General features: G+C 37.6%; 1 protein-coding gene and 1 long non-coding RNA gene across 3 annotated transcripts in view; one reads left to right on the top strand and one right to left on the bottom strand.

The window, feature by feature from the left end:
* Positions 1-2,246, top strand: part of LOC147916107 (uncharacterized) — a 65,680-nt gene extending 63,434 nt beyond the window's left edge. Inside the window, exon 3 of the long non-coding RNA XR_015553410.1 lies at positions 1,769-2,246. This is a non-coding gene — a long non-coding RNA (uncharacterized LOC147916107). The remainder of the gene's footprint in view (positions 1-1,768) is intronic.
* DIAPH3 (diaphanous related formin 3) overlaps positions 1-23,144 on the bottom strand; it is a 480,740-nt gene that overhangs the window by 25,847 nt on the left and 431,749 nt on the right. The gene's annotated exons all lie outside the window — the stretch shown is intronic.

The following is a 23,144-nucleotide window of genomic DNA, read 5'->3' as shown; positions in this document are numbered from 1 at the left end:
AAAGGGAATTATAGCAGACAAAACTTTTGATCTAATATAAGTATCTGTCCTCAACAAGTACATTTTTTAAAGAACATATGAATTTTCAGGTCTATTAATGTACTTTGTGATCAATAAGGTTTTGAAATTGATAGGAAGAAAGGCTTTTTATAAGGTCAAAAATATAGGAAGTAGAGTTTTAACTCTTTTTACAACAAGTCAGGACAAAATCTGACATCTCAGTGCTTTGAAAAGATATATCTAAAGGATTAAGAGCATAATTAATTAGAATATTAATTTCTAAACAAGTAACTTGGTTGCTAAGCAAATATGGGTAAAATAAAAAGCTCAGAGACATAATGAACTACAAAGTAGTGTAACATTAGGATGATTATTCTATGAACTGCCTGTAGGACAGACAGGACAACCAAATGCATTATTACCCATCTGGGAATTGCTAAAATGGTAATTCATTAAAAGAATGATGAAATTCTATAGATATTAACAACTAAAACTTTCACACTTAGGTGTTTCAGTGGGCTTTCTCGTGAACAAAAATACACCAGTGTTCAAATTTAAATCTTTGAATGACACAAGAGCCCAGAGAAAAAACTGTGTTCAAGTCTTCCGAGATTTAAAATTCACAAAAGTAAATGTCTCATATTTTATCCAAAATCAACACCAAAGATTTTCTTCCCCTAGTTGCTCTGGGAGTTCAACTAAATATTATTCATCACATGAGAGATTAAAGGGAAAGAAAACAAAAACTTTAAAATGACTATTTTTGAAGAAAGCCATTGAAACTCTAGACACAGGGGATGGCTCTATTGTTGTCTTTTTCTCAGCTAGATAAACTGTTTCAAAATATGTTTGCTTCAGTTAATCACTAACACAATATTCATCTGCAATTTTAGAGTCTGAACTTCTTTATTCAATTTCTCTTCCCAAACACATTAAAATTGTCTCTAGACTTCTATTTATAGACATATAACCTATTGATGGTAAAAATGCAACTGGGTAATCGAAAACACTGACAAAAAAATAATAACAGAAAAGGTCAAAAAACAGATCAGTTGAAAACTTCAACTTATATAGGTCAATACGTAATTGAATAATGAATCAATGAAGGTTTATTGAGCACCTATATGTATAAGCTACAGAGCTAGATGCCACCAAGAAGTTTAAGGTACCGTTGCTGGCCTGAAAGGGACTGTGGACCAAAGAAGATCTTATGTTGGCTCATTTTTAATATTACTGAAGTGCCAAATGAGTTGTGCACACAATAAATGCAGTAGGATTTCAGAGGAGTGAGGTCTCCCCAGGGATAGGTTAAGTGGAGGCAGGCTTCAAAAGGGCAGGGTCTCAGTTGAGCTTTGCAGTAACAACAGGACTTATGCTACATCAGAAATGATTTGCAGGGAACCCTACCTAAGAGGAAATCTACTCAAAATGCTACAAAGGTCCCACCTAGTAGATATTATGATTCAGGACAAGTGACATTCCTGCAGATAAACATATGAAGACAATGAAGAAAAGACATAACATGAATCATCTAATACTAACATTTTTAGAATCAAATTGTGTTGGAAATTTCACGCAGAAAATGTTTTTGTAATGGATTTTGACCCAATTACAATTGTATACATAGAAGGGGTTACATGTTTATTATGTACTAGTCAACCATGAGGCACAGAAGACAAGCAATTATTGAGGGAGAGACAAGTGTGAATCTCTGGTTACAGAAAGTTCAAGATTCCAAAAATTTACTCACTTCTTTCTTTTGTTCCAGGAAAGCCTCCTCAAAGGCCACAAATTTTATGGGGACACTTAATTATGGGGCAGAAAATAAAGAGAGCTTGGACAGCCCGAGAAGGGAGGCATTCCAGTCAGTCAGAGAGAAGAGGCTGAGTTTCTTGTTTGGAGCATTTTGTTTGAAGGACAGCAAGACCCCTGCTGGCCACATGCTGTCTGCTCCCTCACCCACCCAGAAGAAAAGAAGGAAGGAATGAGCTGGGAAAGTGGGAAGTGCAGGTGGTATGGTCAAAACAGATGAAGGAATTAAAATGGATTGCACTGGGCCGGCCCCGTGGCTTAGCGGTTAAGTGCGTGCGCTCCGCTGCTGGCGGCCCGGGTTCGGATCCCGGGCGTGCACCGACACACCGCTTCTCCGGCCATGCTGAGGCCGCGTCCCACATGCAGCAACTAGAAGGATGTGCAGCTATGACATACAACTATCTACTGGGGCTTTGGGGGGGAAAATAAATAAATAAAATTATTAAAAAAAAATAAATAAAATAAAATGGATTGCACTAAAATAAAAAATAGAGTAGTCATCAACTAACAGATGGCTCCTAATAGAGAATGAAGTTTGATATGACAGTTAGCTGGAGCATATCTACTGCAGCAGAATCAACTGAGAAACTCTTAAACAGATCATGAAGGGCAACTTCCCTCTTCATTGGGAGAAACCAGAATTCTGAGTTAAGGAACAAGATCGCTATTCTGCAAGTTTGGATGGCGATGCTATGGGACAGAAGTGAGTCTCTACATAGATTTTGATGGTAGAGGTTGGCGAACAAGCTGATTTCAAGGTGGGCATATTCAGCAGATGAAGGAAAAAATCTTATCAAGCAGTAGATATAATGAACGCGAGTGGTGCTTGAAGCAAACTACTCATAGAAGAGAAAATTGAAGAAATTCAGACCATATTCATTACCCCTCTAGGACATTTTTGATTCCACCAAAGTTACCACTCTGTCCAAATAATGTTAAGTACAGACATTCAGATTAAAAGAACTGGAAGGTCATCTAATCCAAATGTCACTTTGCCCTAGAGGAAACTGAAGTCCAGCAAGAGTAGCTCAGGTGTCTTAGAGCTAGTCACTGTGGAGGAAGGGTAACATGGTGGTCATCCAGCTCCCAGGTTTTGGGGTCAGGCCAAGTGAGGTTTAAACCCCAACTCTATTTTCGACTCCATTAAATGTTCATAATTCAGTTTAATTTGTCTTTGGGTACCTTAGACCATGATACACATTGCATTTGTATCGCGCTCTACATGTTTCAGTGGGCACTTGTATACACTACCTTGCTTTTCCTTCAGGGGGAGCAGGCAAGAAATACCAAGTTGTGGCAACAGATGTAGAAACTCAGGCATAGAAAAGTTAAATTATTTATAAGGCAAGTTAGTAAAAAAGCTTGGCCTATATTCAGCAATCCTGCTCTTGTTGCTAGGTCATGTTATACCTGCCCATTGATATAATTTGCCCAGGACTGCAGTTTTTACACAGAAGAGGAATTGTATTTACTTAACGCAATGAAAACACTGCACATTTGTAACAGTGTTGCTTTCTGCTGTTTTTCATTACAACTGCATAGTGGGTTAGCTACATTACGGGCTAAATAGACTCTTGAGGGCTAGCCTAGGAACCTAACCACCATTTATAACATTGTTTCTGTGGGAAATTGCTTTGTGAGTTCCAAAACAACTGATTTAAAAATTAACTTTGGGAATACAACTGGTTTCAAAGTAGAAGACTGCCTGTCAGACATTTCATGTAATTGGTTACTTAATTCATGCATTGTAGCAATAATAATGGATTGCCTTCCATGGACTTACCAGTCATTGTGCTGGGGCTGGGAATGCAAAGATGAAGAAGGTGTTAAACCTGGAGGCACTCATGTCTAGCAGGGAGGATAGTATTAAAATAAATAAATCATAAATAAGTGCTAAAACAGAGCTATGGAAAAAAAATGCTGCAGAAGCAAAGAGGACAGAGGAACTCAACTCCAAAGGATTGACTGTGGAAGTAACATTTGTGTTGAGTCTTGACAAGTGAGTACAAGTCTATCAAATAAAGAAGGGGAGACGGGCATCTCAGGAGCAGGAGGAGCAGATACAAAATACTAGGGTGTGAAAGGGTCTGCTGGATATGGGGAAATGGTGACAGGAATACTGAGGGAGGGAGTTGAGCTGTGAACTGTCAGATGCTTTTTAGTCATAAAAAATTCAAGTTATTGCTGGAGAAAGGACTAACAAGGAAAGGATCAAAATTAGTGTATAAGCAAAGTCAGTCCACATTGGGGCATCTTAGACTATCTTATTTTCTTAGATTTTCCAAAGGAAAGAGGATGACTAGATCAAGAAAGTTATATAGACCTCTGCCCTCCATGAAAGACAGGAATTTCTGCTTACTCAATTCATTAATATTGTTTTTATCTCCACATGTCTCATTATCAACCTTCACCAATCTTTTGCTGAACCGTATCAAATCTCAGTTTATAAAAGCTTGCCTAGTGACATTTAGTGTTTTAGGAATTATGATAAAGGATCAGCATTTAAAATAAAAACAGGAACATTTCAATCGTTTCCTTATGCTTGCTTCTGTTAAACTAATGTGCTTTACATTAACAAAAATTGTAATCTTTTTGACTATAAGTAAGAAACCGTCTCACCGTTAACATAAGCTTCAGGAAAATTCAGAATTAAAGTTCCTCTGACCTATCAGTCTGTATACAGATCAATTTTAGTTAAAGCATGTAGAATTAGTCACATAAGCAAAAGAAGGAAGCAAAGCGAGAGAAAGAGAGAGAAGGAAATAGGAAAGAATATTTCAGCTCAAGTACATTTTAAATTTATGTGGAGGAACTTTTTTATATTCAAGTATATAATCCATTTGCAGATGGCTGACTGAAGGTGTTTAGGACTAAGTAAACTGTATTTCTTTCATGTGTAACATAAACAAAAGGATACAGTCCACTGATCCTCTGTAAACATGTGTTAAAAATAATCCTGACCCTTCCTGTAAAGTTAATACAACATACACGTTAGGACTAAAATACTTCATTCAGCCTAAGACAAGTTAAAAAGGATTTTTAAAAGCCAAGTATAGAATTTAGAACATAGAATACCCCAGCTGTAGTTGATAGTGTTCTCTGTTCTACACTTTTGATAACTAAAAATAGAATGAAATTTTATTTTTTTCCAATCTTACTTGGTCCAGCTTCCTCATAGCTTTGAGAAATTTGTGGTTGGTTCTTCTTTTTTTGACAAAAATATCAGCTTTCATACTTGAATTCTTAGCTATTTTTCTGAATCCTGAGAATTTATCTATGAAATTTGGTTAGAAAAAAGAAGGTTGAGGTTTAGGACTAAGGAGCTAAGAGGGGGTGTGAATGGTAAATAACTAATTGTGAATTTGGAGCCAAAGAAGTCACTTAAGTTAATCATTTCTAGTTGTACCCTCCTCCAGTCCTTCTATACCTGCCCCCCAGCCCCCACCCCAAGCTCTACATTCTTGGCTGCGTCTGGAATCCTTGGCATGGTTCACAATCATAACCCACCTTCTGGAGACCAAAGACACTGGAGCCCAAGGCTCACTCTATTCTGTTTGAGGCTGACAATATTATAGTCATGGAACTTGAGGTTTCCTTTTACTAACAAGGAAATTGAGGCCCAGAGAGGTCAAGAGACATGTCCAAAATGCACAGTCAGGGTACACTCTTTCCACGTAAAACCAATTCCCCCCCAATCACCACCCTCCGACTCCATGAGGCCTCTGAGTATCAGTCTGTGCCCCTCCTGTATCATACCACATAGGTTCTCCTTGATTTCATGGTTTTCAGGCTGTGTTGCTCCCTGGGAGTTATTTTGGTCTAATTTACCTGTCAAATGTGTGAAATATTGATTTTAATAAAGTCCTTCCTCTGACTCCAATTCTTTCTTTAATCATAGAGCTTACACTCTATTGGGAGAGGCAGGCATTAAACAAATAATCAAACAAATATGTAATTATAACTTGTAAGTGCAATGAAGGAAAAGTAAAGGATGCATTTATTAAGTGTAATGGGGGACCTGATTTAAGTTTTAGAGGCAAGGCAGTTATAAAAAAGCTTCTATGAGAAAATAATATTTGAGACCAGAAAGATAATTAAAGAGTTAGCAAGACAGGTCTAGCAGGAGAACAGCATTCCAGGCAGAAGGAACAGCATGAAGCCCTTGCGTGTAAAACTCTTGTGTTTGGAATGTAGTGACCAAAGGAAAGAGGGACTCGACTGAGACTGGAGAGGTCTGAAATTTTATTCCAAGAACCATGGAAAGCCACTAACATGCTAAGCAGGAGCATGTCCTGGCCAGATATGCATCTCTCTGATGGTCCTCATCATAGACCTCAGTTTTAAAAGTGTATGTCACTAGTCCAGGGGCCAGCCCAGTGGCGTAGCGGTTAAGTTCGCTGCACTCTGCTTCGGCGGCCTGGGGTTCGCAGGTTTGGAACCCGAGGGGCAGACTGATGCACTGCTTGTCGAGCCATGCTGTGGTGGCATCCCATATAAAGTAGAGCAAGATGGGCATGGATGTTAGCCCAGGGCCAATCTTCCTCAGCAAAAAGAGGAGGATTGGTATCAGATGTTAGCTCAGGGCTAATCTTCCTCTCCCACCCCCACCAAAAAAGTATATGTCATTAGTCCAAAGAATGAAGAGAATTATCAGTGCAAATCCTTCCCTCCTACTTGTAAACACAATTCAAAGCAAAATGCTCTTTTGAGGGCCGGCTCTGTGGCTTAGCGGTTAAGTGCGCGCGCTCTGATGTTGGCGGCCCGGGTTCGGATCCCGGGTGCGCCCCAAGGCACCACTTCTCCGTCCAGCGCGAGGCCGAGTCCCACGTACAGCAACTAGAAGGATGTGAACCTATGATATACAACTATCTGCTGGGGCTTTGGGGGGAAAAAATTGAATAAATAAAAATCTTTAAAAAAAAAAAAAATGCTCTTTTGACAGTCTTTGTGTAGTATCATGGTATCATTTAATATACAGTATCCTAGTATTGCAATGTAACATAAAAAAAAATTGCAGAACAAAAATAGCATATCACCCAAACTTAGAAAAAAGTAACAAAGTTTGTGCAAAATTCAGGAAGCATGTGATATTTTCAAAAAAGTGAAAACAATATAGTGTTTTTTATAAAAATACAAAATGGTCACAAAATTACATGATAAATTTGAGTTTCTTATTTGCAAAATGAACTTGGAGCCATAATATGTATTGGGGATTATATTTTCTAATCTGAATTTTAAATGATCTTTATAATCCTCATTTTATATAATTTTATTTATTTATTTATTTTTTTCCCCAAAGCCCCAGTAGAAAGTTGTATGTCATAGCTGCACATCCTTCTAGTTGCTGTATGTGGGACGTGGCCTCAGCATGGCCGGAGAAGCAGTGTGTCAGTGTGCGCCCAGGATCCGAACCTGGGCCGCCAGCAGCGGAGTGCACGCACTTAACTGCTAAGCCACGGGGCTGGCTCTATAATCCTCATTTTAAAACTTAGGCCAAAAGTGAATTTTCAAGGAAATAGTTTCTGAAATAAATTATGAAATGACATTCTATTTAGTATATAACATTCTAAATTCATCATGAAGAAAAATCCTTAGTAACATCCTGAACTGTGATTTTTCAAATAAGTGACTTTATTTTTGTGATCTTGAATTACTCTTGTAGTGCTATATATAAAGCAAAGTCTCCAAATACTCCACCCTCAATTTGTCCCCCATTACACAGAAAGCACAGATGTGAGAGCCGATTCAATTTTTTGGCATTAAAATTAATATTAATAACCAATAATCAACCTCAATAATACTAAGAAAAATAATTCTTGAAATGGATCTAATCAAGGTAAAATGAAAGAGGAGACTTGAAAAAACTCAGAGAATTGTATCTGACCCCCAACCTCCACAGGATACTCAAGATTTTATTTGCTATAGGAATCAAGAATCTCCTCTCAGGTCAGAGTTTATTCCAAGAATAAGTGTATGAGGTTGATACACTTTGATTTTGGTCTAGCTTACTAGAAAGGAAGATATGTCATTCTTCATTTGTAGCACAATTCTTAAAAGAAAAACTTAAAGCTGTATGTCAAAAGTTAGATAATACACTGCGGAAAGCATATTTTCATAGTTTCTAAAGGTAAATTTCTTAGTTGGGTACTTTAACAACCTAAGAAGAAAAGTAACTGAAAACACGATAAAACAGCTAATTTTTATACCTTCTAAAATAAATAATGCTCTTCAGATGCCGACATTTCTGCTTAATAAAGTAAATTAACCTTAACATAGCTTCTCAGTGAACACAAAAGTTTAGTAAATACTTGCTTTGTTCCTGATTCTTGGGCAAATGTTATTAAAAACAAAAACAGAGTAAAAAATGTTACAGTTCTAGAATGAAACAAAGTTTTTTAGTCATTTGGAACATCTGGTACTGAATGTGGATTTCTTAATTATTGAGAGGGCCCCGAAATATAAATATTCACAGGTTCAAAAGAGTGCTGCCAAATAGGTTATCAAGCAAAAAATACCCAACCACCTGGAGAACAAAATCCATCTGTCTGACTGAATTTAGTTGAAAATAAGTTTTTAGACTTGTTAGTAAAACCTTCATGTAAAATTTATCTGATTGAATAATTTACTAAGAATATTTCCATAAGCATCATAAAGTGCTACAGTTGACAAAAATGAATATACTAATCATCTTTCTAACTTTGAACCACTGCCACAGCTTCTGGTGAATGTATTTTGTAGGTTACTAGTTAGGCTTCATCGTGCCTATGGTCTCAACTTAAAAAAAAAGGATTCCCATAGATAAAATGTGGCTAGTTCCATTAAAAACCCCATTTATATGGAAAATGGGGTGAGAGTAAATATTCCTGGGTGTAGCTGATACATAGTTGAAGGCAAGCACAAATGTCTTTCCCTCAGAGATGTGCACTGTGGTACTTTCTTATCTTCCCTGATACCGGAACTCAGATGATGGCTAGAGTTAGGACAAGAAAAGCCAGGGGGAATAATACTAATCCTATATTCTCTCTCTTGGAACTTGCTTTTGCAAATAAACTACGTATTTTGAAAGAACCCACTGTTTGCAATACATCCAGAAGATTCCCTCCTTCAAATATTTACATGCTAAACGGAGAATGTATTAAATGAGCTTATACAATGTATGTAAAGCACAAAGCACAGTATGGATATTCCTCAATTTATGATGCGGTTACATCCTGATAAACTCATCATAAATTGAAAATATAGTAAATCGAAAATGCATTTAGTACACTTAACCTACCAAACATCTTAGCTTAGCCTAACCTACCTTAAACGTGATCAGGACACTTACGTTAGCCACAGTTGGGCAAAGGCATCTAACACAAAGCCTATTTTATAATAAAGTGTTGATACCTCATGTAATTTATTGAATACTGTACTGACAATGCAAAAGTGAATGGTGGTATGGGGACAGAACGGTTGTTAAGTGTATGGGTTGTTCCCTCATGATCGCGTGGCTGACAGGGAGCTGCGGCTCGCTGCCGCTGGCCAGCATCACGAGAAAGTATTGCATCGGATATTGGTAGCCTAGGAAAAGATCAAAATTCATATTTTGAAGTATGGTTTCTACTGAACGTGTATCTCTTTCGCACCATCGTAAAGTCGAAAAATTGCACGTCAAACCGTCTTAAATTGGGGACCGTATATACGTCACGGGTACAAGTCTCTAAACAAATATTAGCTTCGTCAGGTCACCACTTGCCCCTTCGCCTAAGCATCAGAAAACTATTAACAGCAAAGTTCCTAACAAAGAAGAGAGGTCGGCAATCAGGTGAATCATTTGCTAATACGTGAACTGTCACAACTCAATTTGATTCATGGTTTTGATACTAAAATGTGCATTTACTCTTTCTCAAGACTCAAAGATGTACTTAAGAAGTTAGTACTAAACTTCTACCAGAATAAGAGTATTTCAATAAAAGGATATTAAGTAGAAGAATAAAATGACCCTTATCTAAAAAAGAATGACAATTCAAGCTGAATCAAGCAATTAAAAAGATATGCACTGGTACCGTTTCTTCTAATCTAATAGTATGAAAAAATGTCTTTTAAAAAAATTCTGTTTCACCACCAAAACCTCTCAATGCGGTTATCTTTAAAAAACAAAACCAAAATCAGAAAGATATACACTCTCATCTTCCAAACAGAAAAAAACAGCAGCTTACTAAGTCCTTACTGAAGAAGCTTAGAAGGTAAGGATACAGTTCTTGTCTTTCCTTCAAAATAATTTCCATCTTAACTGTACCCAATTCCATTCACTAGTTTCTATTCAGATGAGATGGTTACTTGATCTTATGCTTTTAGGCAGAAATCAATCAAGATAATCTACTAAAAATCAAAATGACATATTATTTAAATTAATAATCACTTTTTAGAAATAGCTCAACGGATTTCATATCATCTGGATTGATTTTTTCACATTAAACAACAGATGGTTATTAATGGTACAATATTAGAATATAAAATGTAGGGCAATCTGAAAACATGTCAGTTGATACAATTACCATTTGAGAACATGTGGAGTTATTTCTTGGAGACAATGCCATGTTCCCTTATGTTACAAACCTGTTACCATGACAGGAAGGACATATAGTGCCATATAGTGCTATGCAGCCCATTACAATGGGTTCATTCATATTTATAATAGAATCTGTGATGTCGACACAATCACTTTAGATCTCACTGTTATTTCAAACAAATCCATAACTGAGCAAAAGGCAGGATGTTGACAGGAGTTAATGTGGGTTTTACGCTGTTTACAATTGCTTTCTAATCTACTAAATGGCTGTGAAAATTGATGCACCGTTAAGAGTGCTTTTATATACAAGTACAGATAAAGAGCTGTTGTGTGGAAGTAATCTCTGTAATGCTAAATTGAATTTTCGACAGTGCTTTATGTTTTCTCTTTGTATATGATTAGGCTCCCGAATTTATGTAAACCATTAATAAAGAAACAAAAACATCTTCTCATTAATTGACATGTATGTGCTTTTACCTCAAGAAAGTCAAAGTAAACTTTTAATTCTGTCCTAGTCATAAAATAAACTTTTAATTGTACTTCAAAGGAATTAAGGAATCACATTCCCAAGAGATTTGGATTATCTCATTCCAAACCTCAGAATCATTTAACTTGACTAGTAGCTTGACTAGCACGCGGTATATTGAGGGCTGTATAATCCAATGATAGTTGTAAAATTTCAGACACATCAATATGAAATAATAATAATACCTCCTCAAAGTACCCTCTGTGCTGACAATAAGAAAGGTAAGAGGGCAGAAAGGTTTTTGAAAGAAGGAATTGAGGCTCATGTGGCAACATCTATAATTATTTCATATATATGTATCTAGTTTATTTAAATATCACTACAAACAGACCGTGTGTGAATCCCCATTAGTCATCACAGCTACCAGGAGACTGTATTGCCTCTTTGAAGGTGACAGACTTATGACTGTAAGTGTGTGACAGGTCTAAGAATCTTTCCTCGCTTTAGCGAATGTGACTCCTGTTTGAGGCTCACCATTGGAACAACCCGGAATCTGAGGACTGGAAGCAGGGTTTTCACTTCTACACAGGCTATGAATAAAGACTACCCATTGATAAAAGCAAAGAACAAGCGTCCACAATGTTTAAAGACAACTTTAAATCATCCAACTAATTATCAACTACTTATTTATTGTGCTAGTGTTTTTATATTTCCGAGAAAGGGGTTAGAAATCGTGGATAATAATTATGCTTTCATTCTAAGATATTAATTGTGCTTATAAACAATGCTTGCTTCTACATAAAATTTTGTTTAGAAATAAATAATGCTCCTGGGCTTCTTTTATTTTTTACTAATATTTTAAATTCTGGTAGTCAAAGAAAGGAGAACTCTGTTATGTATTGGTAAGAATTAAACACTCAGGAAAGTCCAATAAAACACATATGCCTAGATGTGCATAAACCGAAGAATGCTTATTTTATGGCTTTTGAAATAGGGGCAGCATCCTTTCAAAGATCTATCTTCTTCCTTTTTATACTTATCAATACATTTCATGCTTTTATTATTTTTCTCCCTACAACAAGTTGTTGCATTGACATTTATAAAATGCATTGTTAAGGAAATTATATACGTTATCTGATTACAATTCCATTTTGAGATTAATATGGGGTTTTAAAGTCTTTTCCTGTCTGCTGTCTCTCATTCCCTGTGGTAAATTGGTCTTCTCAAGGACTTAAAATAACTTAAAATGATGTCTTTCTAATGAAGGAACACAAGACTATTTTACTGCCTCAAAACAACTAATAAAAGGAGAAAAAAATTAAAAGTAACAACAAACCTTCTATGACAATCTGCTACATCTGGAAACTTTAGAACACAGCAGTTGCTGAGGCAACTTGAAAATGGAAATAACATTTAATGATACTAAAGATAACAAAGCACCAGCAAAGATCTCTTTCATCTATTTTTTTAGAATCTCTACTGTACAAACATTACGGAGCAAATGTGCAAAAAAACAAGTGTAGCTAAATTAGTGCATGAAAAGGTATTGTCATTGTATATGTATCCTGACAAAAGGAACAGTGCGATGAGCCATGTTCCTGCTTTCTTAAAAAATAGGAAGTAAGCAATATTCTTATTTCCTTAAATCGGCTTGAAGGAATTTATTTCCTATGAACAACACAAATACTACATGGCAAAGATGAATGGATCTAAGAGAATTAGGATGGCATGGTGTAGTGGTCCCCAACAGCTGCCCACAAGTGTTCACTGAAGAAAAAGGAGTAAAATAATGATTCCTGAAGATAAATTTATACAAATTTAAAATTAACATTATGCTTTTTTTGGCATTAAAATATACTTATTAAAAATGAAATACAGGTGACTGCAAAGGATTATGTTTTTTTTCCATTCGTTCAACAATTAGTTACTGAACTCTTATTATGGGTCAAGCTCTGTTCTAGGTTGAGCAGAGAGCAAAACTGAAAAGGTCCCTGCCCCCATGGAATTTGCCTTCTGGGGGTGAGGCAGAAGGCTCACAAGGGACAAACAGGTGAATACATCGTCTGACAGAGGGTGGCCAGCGTGACGGAGAGGCAGGGTAAGTGTGCTGAGGGTAGGTTGGGGTTGCTATTTGACAAAGGATGGTCAGAATAGGCCTCTTTGACAAAGCGAAAATGAAGCAGAGATCTGCAGGAATAGATGGAGCGAGCATGCATAAATTTTGGAAGGAAAAATGTTCCAGGCAGAAGGAACAGCAAGGACAAAGACTAATATGTTCTAGGAACAGCAAGGAGGCTGGGACAAAGAAGTAAGCCAGGGCAGGCGCAGCAGATATGAGGTCAGAGAGAAGAGGACAGATGTTTGGCCTTGTAAGTCTCTTATCTCACTGGAGGGTATTGAGAAGACCCTCACTGACCTACACTTGGACAAGCTCACCCTGGCTGCTGTGCTCAGAACAGACCAGAGGATGACAGGGTGGGAGCAAGGAGGCCGGTTAAGAGGCAATTCCAGCAATCCTCGTGAGAGAGGACGTGACTAGATTTGTTCTCCGACTTAAGAGATCCAGAGAAAACATGAGATGTTGATTCACCAGCAAGCATTTTTTTTTTCTTTTTAGGAAGATTAGCCCTGAGCTAACATCTGCTGCTAATCCTCCTCTTTTTTGCTGAGGAAGATTGGCCCTGGGCTAACATCCGTGCCCATCTTCCTCTACTTTATATGGGACGCCCCCACAGCATGGCTTGATGAGCAGTGCGTAGGTCCTCAGCCAGGATCCGGACCTGTGAACCCCCGGCCGCAGCGGCAGAGCGTGTGAACTTAACCACTATGCCACCGGTCTGGCCCCAACAGCAAGCATTTTAATATTGACTTCCTAATTTATTTCCCAGTGTCCCACTCGTTTCAGAAACACTTTTAGGTAGACTGGTCTTGATTCTAGGTTTTTATTAGAAAGTGATTTCAGTCATTCACTCCATCTTAATTTGGAGCTGGACTTTCTCCAGGACTTCCTTACGGCTCAGGGGCTTTGATCAGATTGCCATTTGGAAGCAGAGGCCGATGGGAAAGGGCTGGCAGTTAGTGACCTTGCACGGCCGGTTGGAGCAGAATTAGAATGATGGCCTTACTCGGATTTTCTAATCTCTAAGTCAGGTGGAAAGAGCTATTCTTTTTCTTCCTCTCCCTTCCAAACTTCTTGGTCTTTTCTTGCTGCCCCTAAAGTCATACTGCTCATTCACTTCTTATACCTCTGTGATCGTCTTACTCCTCCAGTCTCACATTTTGTCAACTTAAAATGTAGGCACTCTCCCCTAGAGAGCTCACCTGTCTCCATGGCTTCAACCTTAGGCTTTTGGCTCCACGTTACACTTCTATGCTAAACACTTGTCTGAGTTGCAGATCTCAGTTTTTATCTGTGTATAGGATGTCGCCTTCTCCTTCTTCAAATTGCTCATGTCTGAATGCAGACTTATTTTGCCCTAGGGAGAAGAACCTGCTCTGCTTCCTTATGTTCTCTATTTTGTTCCATGGTACCACCATTTTCCCACTTAGCCCATTATTTCTATCCTGGGGAAAGATAAAGGGGAGGAAATAGCAATTCTAATAACAGTGTGTCTCTCTACAGTACAACAAATTATCTGCTTCCCTTTTATCTCGCAATCACTCAGCCAGAAATCTTTGTAATGGTAGCCAAATATTTGTCTGGTGGGAACTTGTTTTGGAGAACCCTGGAAAAGAGGGATGCATGTATGCATACAGGGCTGCATATACAGGCACACACGAATTCCTTTGTTAAGTAAGCCACAGTGATATTTTTGCTGATAAGTGTCCCCAAAGAATGTAATGTTGGAGGGTGTGGCAGACACAGTGTTCACCAAATATTCCACGTGCCTTCCTACATTTCCCAGACTGCTCTGCCATTAGGTTGGGATTATGTGACTAGTTCTGGTCTCTGAGTACGAGTTGAAGTGACGTGTGTCACATTTAGGATGAGGAAGTTAAGAGTCAAAATGTCTCCTCCATCTCCCACTTTCCCTTCAGCAGAGACTGTGGTCTTCCACAGGATGTAGCTACATGATGCAGGGAGGTTGCCTGACCTATACTGGACCTCATGTGGGAGAGAAACAAATCTTTATTGTGTTAAGTCAATGCGATTCCAGGGTTCATCTGCTATGACAGTAAGTCATCACTACTCTAATAAAGACTCTTGGTTATCCTTGTGAAATCAACCTTAAATGTTAAATAGATTATTTTAGTACTTCAGTCACTCTAAAATTTGTCAAAAATATTAATCTCCATTAATATTTCCTTCTAGTATTATCTTTAGGATGATGAGTCCAGAAATTTATTTTCTTAGTAAAGGACGTTACTCAGATCAAGTTTCAAGGACATATATCTTTTATTCTAGTGTTGAGAGATTTGGTAAATAAGTCTCTGCTAACACAACATTGACTCCCTCTCTGTAAAAAAAAAAAAAAAGAATATATCTATAATTTATATTTATGTGTATCTATGTATATATACATACATATATATACGTATGTCTATTTTATCGTGCTCTCTCTCAGCCTCTGTCTTCTAATCCAAAAAATCATACATTTAAAAATTGCTCTTGTCCTTCTGTTCATATTGGTTGCTTTATTCCATTGTACCCGTCTTAAAGTGTATCAGATACACAGATACTAAATGTTTGCAATATAGACATAATACAGTTCTGTGTCTGGAATTTTTTTGATAAAATTTTGACTGAAGGTAACCATCGTAGGTCAGTCAGATGTCCCCTCACAGCCATCTCTGAAATCCCTGTTTCCCCCTGCAGTCTGAATTAGGTGGCCCTCCAGAGTCTTCAACAGCACTTTAGCATGGAGGTGAGAACAGTTATCACATTACAGCACAAATGCTTGATTATCTATCTCCTTCCCAAATTGTAACCTATGTGAGGTGAGGTCAGATGCCAAATTTGTCTTGGTTTCTACGTATTTCCAGTCCTTAATATAGGACTGAGTTTATTATTGAAGCTCAATAAATATTTGTTCACTCATTGAATGAATGGATTGAGAAAAATTATTTCTGAACTTTTTAGCTAATTCAACACCACCACCATGAAACATGACTTCTTATTGTGGGGATTATGAGCTTTTTCCTCAGGAAATGTTCTTAATTTTAATCAGATTTTCAAAGGAATCTGGATACCCCTCAAAAAGGGAAAAAGCCACTGCTTTAAAGTCATACACACACACACACATACACACACACACACTGGATTTTCATATATGCATATATGGTTGCATTTGCCCATTTCAACACTCAATTGCCCACCTGCACAGAGCTGCATGGTCTTCCCTGAGGATGCTCACCAATTTACTGACTCTTTCCTACCAGAAAGTTTTGCGTTGTCTAAAACCTTTGATATTTGACCAAGTACTGCCTTTCTCCAGATTATTTGTAAAAGTGTTAAGTAAGCCTAGAGCTAATATCAATCCCTGAAGAAATCCAGTCCTTAAACTTCTCAACCTTTGCTTCTTACCATTTGTTTTCCTTTTCTAAGACAGTTCCTTTAACATAATGAATCCTCTCTTCCACCCTCCAAAAATAAAGATTCATATTTATTTTTCCACCTTGGCTACAGGAATTACATTTTTATATACCTTTGAACAGGAAGATAAAATATATAAAACTCAGGCATCCTTAGTTTTAAAATCTTCATTTGTCAGATGAGGAAATGCCTTATCTTTCTAACTACAGTCAGGCATTGCTTAACGATGGAGATATGTTCTGAGAAATGTGTTAGGCAATTCTGTTGCTGTGCAAACATCATAGAGGGTACTTACACAAACCCAGAAGGTATAGCCTACTATACACACCTAGGCTATATGGTACCAATCTTATGGGACCATCATTGTATATGCAGTCTGTCATTGATGGAAATGTTGTTATATGGCACACGACTGCAGATATCTTCCTGTCTCCTAACACATAATATACTGAAGAATGAGCTATTTACAATTAAAAAAAATCCATGTTTAACTCACTAACTGAATGTGGTTATTTTCAATCTTTAAAAAGAAAACAAAATGTAAGAAATTTGAAAATGAATAACTGTATTGATTTTCTTGCTAGATATTATATTCACAATGTGGAAAAGTTATTTAAAAAATTTATGCTAACAGAGATTGATCATATCCTAGGGACTAAGGGAAAAGGACTTCTGAAAACCAACCTCAAAACACACACCTTCCCCAACTCTTCACACTGCATGTTTAGTGGCACTTAGGAAGGCCTTAGCATTACTTTACTAGCCAGTCACTCTTAGGAGGTATTATTTTTTTGTTAATGACAGTGGAAAAACCAAAGGTAATTTTTTAAGTCTTGAGATTTTTCCCCCTAATATAAAGTTACTAAACAAAACATGGAAATACACAGATATATTCTTTATCTCTAGATAAACTTTAAGAAGTCTATCAAGTCTATAAGGACTCTGACCTAAACTTCTAGTCTCCCAGTTAATCCCTCCATCACACACCAACCTCCTTGATGTTTTTAAAAAATACCAGCATACTTCTGCCTCAGGGCCCTGTCTTCAACCTTCTTCCCTCATCCATCTTCAAGGCTCACTTACTCCGCCATCTCCTTCATGTTTATCCTCGGATATTGCCCTGTGGGGAGGCCTTCCTTCATTTCTTTCTTTAAAACTGTATACCTCCTCATGCCCCCCACTACCAATATTTACCATTCTCTATTCCTTTTCTTCTCTTCCTTCTTGGATTCTAATTACATCCAGGTACATCTGAGCTGTCCAATATGGTAGCCATAGCCACATGTGACTATGGATGACTTGAAATGGAGAATCTAAATTGAGATATAGTGAAATATAAAACATACATCGATTTCAAAGACATTGCATGAATAAAAGAAAGTATCTGATTAATAATCTTTTCATATTGGGGCTGGCCCCGTGGCATAGTGGTTGAGTTTGGCATGCTCTGCTTCGGTGGCCCGGGTTCATGGGTTAGGATCCTGAGCACGGACCTACACCACTCGTCAGCCATGCTGTGGTGGCAACCCACATATAAAATAGAGGCAGATTGGGACAGATGTTAGCTCGAGGCAAATCTTCCTCAGCAAAACAAAAACAAAAACAAAAACTTTTTTCATATTAATACGTGTTGAAATAATACTTTGAACACGTTGGGTTAAATAAAATGTATTGAAATTAGTTTCAGCTATTTAAGTTACATATGTGTCCCATCGTGTCTATTGGACAGCACTGTTAAACCTTTTCATGTGTCTCATGTCTACTATACTTTTTTCCATGTTTCCTTTTTTCCCCTCTTTGTGCTTCTGATTGGATATTTTCTAATGACCTGCCTTCCAGTTCACCAATCCTGTTTTCTGTTTGTCTAAACTGACATTTTAATCAACTTAATCTCATATTCTGTATTTTTCAATTCTAAAATTTCCATTTGATTCTTTTTATAGATTCTAATTATCTAGTAAAACACTCCATCTTCTCATCTATTTTACTCTTCTTTGACTTTATTTTCTTGAATATTTTAATTTCAGTTCAAGTCCTTGTCTAATAACTAATGTCTGGACCATCTGCATATGTCTTTCTAGTGTGTGTGTGTGTGTGTTCATATGTCCTATCTTTTGACATTCCTAAACATGTCTTATTGACATCTGGACTTTCTGTATATACTGAACAAAACAAAATAAAACATAGGCTGCCCCCAGATGATATTGTCTTCTACCTGAGGGTTCATGCTTTCCTCTCCTAGAAGGAGTGAGTACCTTAATCCAATCAGAGACTGAGCTGGCCCTAGGCTAAGTTGCACTTTCACTAAGACTCAGTCTACCCTGATTTGCCCCAGTCCCAGGGCATAGCTCTCTAGAGTTTTCAAATGATTGACTGGTAGGTTGTTATTTTTTCAACAAGATGTTTTCTGCATGGACTTTTAGTCTTATGCAACTCCTCACAGCAGTCCACAGCTTCAGAATACAGTAAACACCCTAAAGGGGGAACTGACTCTGTGTTGAGGTCCTGCCAGTCTCCCTTTCTGCCAGTCCAGCCCCACACAACTGCTGAAACTTGGCTGGTTTCACTGCTCTGAAGTAGCCGCCATCTTTCTGGGGCCAACGCCAGATTCCCAGGCTCCAGCCTTAGCTGCTGCAGGTACCATCTGACAGGTGCAGGTACACCTCTCAGCGGCAGGTATCAGTGCCAGGTAGACTCTTCTCCAAAACGTTAGTTCCTTTGGTCCTCAGTGCTTCCATAGCTCTTGGATGATTTGTGTTTTATCTGGCATTCTCGTTATTTCGGGCAGGGATAACTACTAGCTCCACCCCCACCCAGAAGCACTAGTTTGCTTTATTATTTTTTTCATAGCATACTTCACCATCTAACACACTATGTATTTTATTTACTTAGTTTATCATCTTCTTTTTTCAGTAGAATGTATCCTCCAGGAAGGCTGGGGGTTTTGTTAATTTTTTCACATCTGCATCCTCAGTTCTCAAAAAATATGTAAAAAATTAAAGAATTTTCTGAATTTATGACCATGGCATTGGTAAGATAAGAGAAACCCGAATAAAAATGATTCTTAAGATGAACTGATGTGCCCTCCCAAAAAATAGATATTTTTTCTACCATCACTTACTGGGCCTTACTCTGTGCCAAATAGTATGTTAAGACTTAGGCATTCAAAAATGAATACAGCATATTCCCTACCCCGAAAGAAACAGACCAGTAAAAATAGAGATTAAACAACAACAACAAAAAAACCCAAATCTACTTTCTTTACTCATGACAGGAGAGAAACAATGGATTTTTACACATATGAGGGCCCTATTTAACAACAAACCCCTTCAAAAGTTTCTGTGGGAGGTTATACACTTATTCCCTTGATGTCTCTCAGATTCTGCTCAGAACAATCTACCAATTTTTCTATAATTGCCTTCAGGGCCTGCAGCATCTTTTTGTTCAATGGTGGCAAAAAATTTTCCCCTTGAAAGTAGATTTGACTTTAGAAGAAACCAGAAGCCCTTTGGAGTGAGGTTTGATAAAAAAGGAAACTCCTAAAATCATTTCTGATCAATGAAGGAAGACTCTGAAGTAAATGGGACTTCTTTTCTTGTGTGGTTTGTAAACTGGCTCTGACGGCAATTTCAAGAAACCCGAAAATTCATAAGAGTGAAAATCTTGTTGAAATAAGTATTTCAGTGTTTTGTTTCATTATTTTAGTCTTATAGTTAAACATAATTTGGTCCTATAGTTAAACTATGTCCACTGAAAGGTAAGAATTAAAGAATCCACAGAAGAACAATTAGTATATTAAGAATACAGAGAAGTATCTTAGGAATTGTTATGATAAATGCAATTAGATTTCACAAAGCCTGTATTTCACAGCTTAGAATGCAACACTTTCCCATGTTAATATTACTAAGCACATCTTTAACAATTCTATTTTACGTTTCATGATACTGAACTGTGTCCATTGTGGGGGATCAAAATTGGCCACCCCAAAATGTGTCTCTCTGCCTTGATTATTTTTAAGGACAAAAAGACTCTGAAAGAAACTTTGACCTTCCTCCTACAACTGCCTAAAAGAATTTAAGATAGAAGGCCTGTTCCAGGAAGGAGCTAATACAGTAAGATAACTGTTATGTAATGTGAAATGTGTCTCTCCAGTTGGCCCAGCAAACAGTTGTTTAACAAACATTTGCATTTCCAGCTTCATGTGAATTGCCTTCCTCCCCGCTTTGAAGCCCCAAACCACTACCCCAACATCCTCCTTTGTCTTTAGCTGAAAATGATATTTAGGGTGGCGGCTGTGGCCATTCTGGCAAGTTACTCAGCTTTCCTGCGTTTCTCCCATGTATACATGCTATTAAACTTCGTTTGATTTTTCTCCTGTATTCTGTCTCATGTCAATTCAATTCTTAGATCAGCCAGAAGGATCTAGAGGGTAGAGGAATTGTCTTCCTCCCCTACACCATAACGCTTCATAGTTTTCCTCATATATTGTTGTCATTCACTTAAGATACACGCATGCGTATATTTTTTACATCTTGCAATTCTGAATCACCCTCAAACTTAATAATACACATAATAAGAAACCACAGTAAAGAAAAAAGCCACCTTTCCCCATTGTCAGTTGAGTAGTTACTAGGTTAAACAGGGAAGAAGAAAGAAAGGGGAAACATTAAGAACACAAGGGACCAGCCCGGTGGCAAAAGCGGTTAAGTGCGCGTGCTCCACTGTGGTGGCCTGGGGTTCACCGGTTTGGATCCCGGGCGCGTACCGACGCACTGCTTGGCAAGCCATGCTGTGGCGGCGTCCCATATAAAGTAGACGAAGATGGGCACAGATGTTAGCTCAGGGCTAGGCTTCCTCAGAAAAAAGAGGAAGATTGGCATCAGATGTTAGCTCAGGGCTGATCTTCCTCACAAAAAAAAAAAAAGAACACGAATAAAATACAAATTATGAAACTGAAAGTTGGCTGCAAATAATGGTGAATAACTTACTTCAATATATTTTCTTAATATACTTTGTAAAATGTTCTGACATTTTTATTTACAAACTATTAGAGGACCCAAAATGAAGAGACACTCAAAAGTGTCCATAAGCCACCACTTTAAGAGGCTCTTTCTTTTGTGATCCAGATTCCTGAACAAAGTAAGCTTCAACTAGGAGATATGTTACTAGTAACAGGAAATAAAGTAGCCCCTGGGAGGTCTCCTTTTTCTCTCTCCTGTTAGTCATTCTCAGACAGTTATTGATAACTTAGTTATAATACCATTTTTGTACAATAAAGAGTTAAATCAATTTCTTCAAATTGAAACTACCAACGAAAATATGTTAATATTTTATATTAATAACACATATTTTCTATGGGAATATTTTGATTGAGTAGAATTGACACATATATATAAATGCAAGGAAGTAATTATGATTATATTATTAGCAGTTATTGTGGCAATAATTTCAGAAAGGTTATATCCATCTGTCTGAAAACACAGACTTTCACACAAAACGAAGTCATATTCATTATGTGAAAGAAGTGACTAGAGCCTAGTAGTAAAGCCAGCTAAATGTGTTTCTACCAAGCTCCAAGTTTAAGTTTTAATGCATTTTTAAATGTTTCTGGTCTCAAAACATTGAACAGCTGACAATTTCCCCCAAGAGAACAATACCTTGAGGGGAAAAGCAATTAGAATATGGATTGACCAGCAATCAGTAATCATTACTTGGTACATTAAATGTAGTACGCTGGCACCTGGTTAAGTAATTTAGAAACTGGTTAAATATCTGGAAAACAGGCCTTTCTCAAGTTAAATGTGAAAGCTCAGGGAAATAAAATGGACTTTCTCACAGTTACAAGATATCAGGAAGAAAACTGCAGAATAAGGTTTTAGAAAGTTAAAATTGGGTGAACATATTAAAGGCAATTGGAATCAAAGGGATTGAAGTAGAAAATCTGGTATTTCTGGAAAGTTTAAATTCCTCAAAGTTTATAACTTAGGAGAGCTGATGATACATTTCATATCAAGGTTTAATATTTCTGTGAGGGTGGTTTAAATAAACTGTAAATTTGAAAAAAGCTTTTTATAAAATTCTTAAACTGGGAGAGAAGAAATGGAAATTACTAAAGTAGTGAGAGAAGAACTTCCACAAACTCCCTTCACTGGTGACATCTTTCACCTCACTGTGGCCACATACTCTCCCTTCCCTCCTGTTTCTACCAATGAACTGTCCAAGCTCCGACAGGGTCAAACTCACAACCCATACCTCATAACCTCTCATTCAAGGACAATGCTCCAGCAATCCACCCATCTTTCTCCAACATCATCAATTTCTCCCCACATCATTGGATTGCTCTCTTGAGCAAACAAATATGTTACTATTCCTCTCGTCTTAAACAAATGTCCTTTTCTTTTTTAAAGATTTTTTTTATTTATTCAGTTTTTTCCCCCCAAAGCCCCAGTAGACAGTTGTATGCCATAGGTTCACATCCTTCTAGTTGCTGTACGTGGGACCCGGCCTCGTGTTGGAGGGAGAAGTGGTGCCTCGGGGCGCTCCCGGGATCCGAACCCGGGTCGCCAGCATCAGAGCGCGCGCACTTAACCGCCAAGCCACAGAGCCGGCCCTAACAAATATCCTTTTCTTGACCCTAATTCCTCCTCAAACTACTGATCCATTTTTTCTCCTTCCTTTTATAGCCAACTTCCTTGAAAGAGTTATCTATAATCTCAGTTTCTAATTTCTCTTACTCCCTCTGGAACTCATTTCAATCAGGTATTTATTCTACCCATTGC

This window comes from Ceratotherium simum, chromosome 10 (assembly GCF_057802395.1).
Source record: "Ceratotherium simum simum isolate JZ-2026a chromosome 10, ASM5780239v1, whole genome shotgun sequence".
Lineage (NCBI taxonomy): Eukaryota > Metazoa > Chordata > Mammalia > Perissodactyla > Rhinocerotidae > Ceratotherium > Ceratotherium simum.
This window is presented reverse-complemented; position numbering and strand designations above follow the sequence as displayed.